This window comes from Gossypium arboreum, chromosome 2 (assembly GCF_025698485.1).
Source record: "Gossypium arboreum isolate Shixiya-1 chromosome 2, ASM2569848v2, whole genome shotgun sequence".
Classification (NCBI taxonomy): domain Eukaryota; kingdom Viridiplantae; phylum Streptophyta; class Magnoliopsida; order Malvales; family Malvaceae; genus Gossypium; species Gossypium arboreum.
Genome location: NC_069071.1, coordinates 42,545,285 through 42,550,826, shown reverse-complemented (window position 1 = coordinate 42,550,826; position 5,542 = coordinate 42,545,285).

The window sequence follows — 5,542 nt, the reverse complement described above, 5'->3', positions numbered from 1 at the left end:
CATTATGGATTTAGCCTAGACGGGTAATCCGATTAGGGTCTGAATTTAGCCTGGACTGGTAATTCAGATCCGAGCTCATTAAGGGTGTTTGTCGCTATAAGGGTTTTAGCCTAAACTGGTAATCCCAACATCATCTTATGAGTTCATGATATGAGGGATTTAGCCTGAACTGGTAATCCTGCCATGAGATGTAAGGTTCGCGGGAGTGCATATATGTGAAATGATCATTCGTAAGAATTGACGGATAATGGGTACTCCATAGAGATTTTGTAGAAACTCAATGGGATTAATATGATGTATGTCAATAAGATGATGAATGATGAGCTCATCTTCATAAATTAAATGATGCTTCGTTATGTGGCTAACTCATTAATTGAGTGCATGTGATAGGGAATCATTTCATAATTGATGATTTCATGATTTAAATATGGATGTATGCTAATTACCCGGTAAGTTTAATTTCTAGTTATTCGAGCTTACTAAGCATGAAAATGCTTACCCAGCATGAAAATGCTTACCCCTCCCTTTTTCCCTGTTCCACAGAGCTCGAAGACTCGAAAGAATTGGAAGACAATTGGAGAGTCAACACCCTATCAACTAGACAAGCTTTGGTATAAAAACTTTGTTTATTTTGTTCAATGGCATGTATAGTATTTTTGAGTATTTTGTTATATGTGTCATTTGATTTGCCAAATTAAAGCATGTAAAATATGTTTATTTCTTTGTATATAGCCACGAAAATTGGCTTAAATGAAGTGGACTATGGCATACAAATTTATGGATGGTTTTATTTACAAGTGATGGGTCATTACCAATTGGCAATGAGTTACATGGATGAGCCAATTTTGGATGAATTAAAGTGACATGGGAACCCATAAACACTAAATGGGAAATAACCTATCATGTATGAAACCAATGATATGAGGTTTCCATACATCTAGTTTAATCAAGATTATTTACAAGTGTATAATTGTGTTTTACTTTGAATTTGGTAACCACTAAGCACAAGTAGTAGAAAGGGGTGACTAAAGGCTTGGAAAATAGACTATTAGAGTCCACATGGTGAGACACACGGGCGTGTGTCTAGGCCGTGTGTGACACATGGTTCCCTCTCATGGGCGTGCGCTAAGGCCGTGTGGTCCCCTGCATGTAACACCCCAAACCTGGCCTAGACTTTATGGCCAGATCTGACGTGTCACATGGACTTACGACTTAGTATGCATTCGTTGGTTTAAGTGATTGGGGTGGTCTTTGTAAAAACAGCGGTTGAATGAAAAGCCGGTTTATCAATCTTTAGGCTATCCATTTGTTGTGCTTGTTGAGTCTTGGAAACGTTCATTAATTTTGAAAACTCGCACAGCCTAATACTAGCAGTTTCGACATAGTATAAATATAATCAGAAAATAAAACCATAGCGGAAAAAGAAATTTAAATAGCGGCCTTATTACAACTTAAAACGCAAAATTAAATCAGAATATAAAAATAATAAAAATAAACTAACTTAGAAAAACCAACTTTGCAGATGATGTGGCCACTCCGAATCCCTCACAGCTCCAAGCCCACTATGGTTGGGGATTTCCTCCAGAGATGAAAATAAAGGGTGAGTTCAGTAAACTCAGTGTGTAACATAACCCAACCGTAGCCCAAAACAGATCAAACCTCAAAGCCAGACTTATTTGGGCCTTGGCCCAGTACAGAAATCTGAATGAAACCCATAGGCCCATAGCAGATACAGAACAAATATATCATGAATGCAAAAATTCCAACCCAGAACCATCCATAACACCCCGTACCAGCCTTACACCATGTGGGGAGACTACTCGACCCACCCGACCGCTACACACCACAAAAATTGCAGCAAAGCTGCCAGATATTGTGACAAAGTCACCAGATATAGATATTGTGGCTAGGCCACCAGAGCAGATATATATATGTTGCGGTTACCACAGATTGCAAATGAGGTCGCCGGATATTGTGACGAAGTCACCAGAACAGATATATGTGGCGAGGCCACTAGATTGTAGCGAGGCTGCCAGAACGCTTCCTCCATCAATATAAACCCATGTTCCATGCAACAGAAATAATATGTCATGGCATACGTATACAGAAACAGAACATCATGCTTTTCAGGAAAAAAAATAACCCTAGGGGTAAAATCATAATTTTGCATGCATAAGGGTATTTCAGTAATTATTACCTATTGCTAAGGTTTCATGCTTATTCTAACGTTTACCAAGTAATCAGAAGTACTTACCTCATCTTTTTACCAAAGTGGGCCCGTTGGCCTATTGGCCCGTTTTCAGCCCATTAAGCCCAAAAATACCATTGTGCACGAAAATACACACTCTGTACTCTAATCATCCAAATGCACCAAATTCATTAACAACTGTCTCGCGAGCGCTCGCACGCTCACGAGTTCACAAAATACCAATGTTTCAGTATTTCGGCTTTTACCGATTCAGTCTAAGGGAGGGTGTCGTTTACATACCTAGTTGATGACGATTGATGACGATATCTCCCACGCGATAATCCTGTTAGGAGACTGCTGTTAATCCACGCTCCAAACACTCTTAGCTGACGCCCAACCCAATTGAGCACGTCACAAAGCGAAAGGAATCAGCCAAGAAGGGTATGCCTACTCTCCTCATGGTTTGCCTATTTAAAGCCAGCTCTCCATCTACTCTTATGTTAGCTTCCCGATGTGGGATCCCTCTATCACCAGAGTTTAAAACCAACACCAACTCTTGCCTTCCTAACATAGCAAAATAATCAACCTTTGCGTGCCAAGGGATTCGAACCAAAGTCCTCTCACATGCCAACTCACGCCACCACCACTAGGCCATCAACTCATTTGTGTCATAAACCCAACACATTAAACTTTAAAGCACACCTACTTGCTTCCAAATTTATTGAAAAGAAAAACCAAAATATATTGCAAGAGCCAAGACTTGAACCTTGGACCCCTTGCTTCCTCTATGGCATCATTTCCTTGCCCCCTAAGTGGCGCCACCTTGCCACTACACCACACTCCTTTTTGTGTCATCTTTTACCCCTTTACTCTTAAAAGCCCAAATGTCAATTGCATCACCTGTTCATAAAATTAAAATTTCAAAGACTACCACTGATTTAACTTAAGTTTGGGCCTTCCAAAGGCCCACTAACCTACTAAAATATATATTTTAACCAACCAGAACACACACAAATTTTAAAAATCACAGAAACACAGAAAACCCAAAAATTGGGGCATTATAACTCTACCCTCCTTAAATAAATTTAGTCCTCGAAATTTTACCTGAATCAAATAGCTGAGGATATTGTTGACGCATCGCCACTTCTGGCTCCCAGGTAGCTTCCTCTCTGCCATGATTTCGCTACAGCACCTTTACTAGCGGAACTGATTTTTTCCTCAAAAGCTTAACACCTCGATCCAAAATCTGCACAGTCCTCAAAAGTCAAGTCTGTTTGGACCTCGATCTCTGCAACCAGCACAACATGAGTAGGGTCAGAACGAGACATCATGAATCCTATCCAATTCTGTAGGTAGCTCCAACTGATAAGCCACTGGACCCACTCGCTTAAGAATCTGATAAGCCCCAATGAACCACGAACTTAACTTGCCTTGCCTCCCAAACCTTAATATTTTCTTCCAAGGTGAAACCTTCAAGAAGACCATATCACCCTCAGAGTATTCAATTTTCTTGCACTTCAAATCTGCATATGGCTTCTTTCTATTAGATGCTTCCTTCAACCGATCTCAAATCAACTTGACCTTATCCTCAGTATCTGCCACCAACTCAGGTCCAAGAACCTGTCATTCACCCAACTCGGTCCAACAACTAGGTGTGCGACATCTTCGCCCATACAGTGCCTCATAAGGAGCCACTCGAATACTTGCCTGATAACTGTTGTTGTATGCAAACTCTGCCAACGGTAAGTAATCCTCCCAACTGCCTCGAAAGTTGATAACGCATCCCCTCAACATGTCTTCCAGAATCTAAATAACCCTTTCCAACTGACCATCAGTCTGAGGATGAAAGGCTGTACTAAAGTGCAACCGCGTACCCAACGCCTCATGCAACTTTTGCCAAAACTGATATGTGAATTTAGGATCTCAATCAGAAATAATCGACGCTGGCACTCCGTGAAGTTGCACTATTTTTGCCACATACAATTTGGCTAACTTCTGAAGTGAATAATTAGTGCGGACAGGTATGAAATGAGCAGATTTGGTCAACCTATCCACAATTACAAAAATTGAGTCCTTCTTCGACGGTGTCAAGTGTAACCCACTCACAAAATCCATGGTTACCCTCTCCCACTTCCAAAGTGGTACTTTCACTGGCTGCAAAAGTCCAGAAGGCAATTGATGTTCAGCTTTCACTTGCTGACAAGTCAGACATTTTCCCACAACTTCTGTTACCTCTAGCTTCAATCCAGGCCACCAATACAACTTCTTTAAGTCGCGATACATTTTACTCCCTCCAGGATGCATAGCACACAGACCTCCATGAGCTTGTTTCAGAATTGCTTGCCTCAAGTTAGAGTCCTTCGGAATACAAACTCTACCTCGGTAACACAGAACTCCCTCACTGTTCAGTCCGAACTCAGAAGTATCCCCATTCTTAACCTGTCAGAATCGAGAAACCAAGGACTCATCCCTTGACTGTTTTTCCTTAATCTCATCCACCTAGGTCGGCCTAACTTGCAATTCTGCTAACAGATTACCATCGTCATACAGACTCAAATGAGCAAACATGGCTCTCAGACCAGAAACAGTTCTATGACTTAAGGCATCAACCACCACATTAGCTTTGCCTGGGTGATACTCAATCGCGCAGTCATAATCCTTAAGCAACTCTATCTATCTCCGCTGCCTAAGGTTCAGCTCCTTCTGAGTCAGCAAGTACTTAAGACTCATATGATCTGTGTATATAATACACCTTTCTCCATACATGTAATGTTTCCAAATCTTAAGCACAAAAATTACCGCTACCAACTCCAAATCATGAATAGGATAGTTAACTTCATATGGTTTAAGCTGTCGCGATGCATAAGCAACCACTTTACCCTCTTGCATCAGCACACAACCCAACCCTACATGTGATGCATCACTGCATATGGTAAAATCTTTTCCAGACTCCGGCTAAATTAGTACAAGTGCCTTGGTCAAAACTTTCTTCAGCTTCTCAAAAGATTCCTGTTGTTTCTCAGTCCAAACAAACGGTACTCCCTTCCTTATAAGCTTTGTCAAAGGCGCTTCCATCATAGAAAATCCTTCCACAAACCTTCTATAGTACCCAGTTAAACCCAAAAAACTTCGAATCTTCGACACTGACCTCAGTGGCTTCCATTCCAGAATCACTTCAATCTTTCGAGGGTCCACATTGATCCCTTCAGCAGAGACAACATGCCCCAAGAAAGTTACCTCTCTCAACCAGAACTCACACTTACTCAATTTCGCATAAAGCTCCTTCTCCCTCAGCACTTGCAGCACAATACGAAGATGCTCATCATGCTTCTCCTCAGTTTCAGAATAAACCAG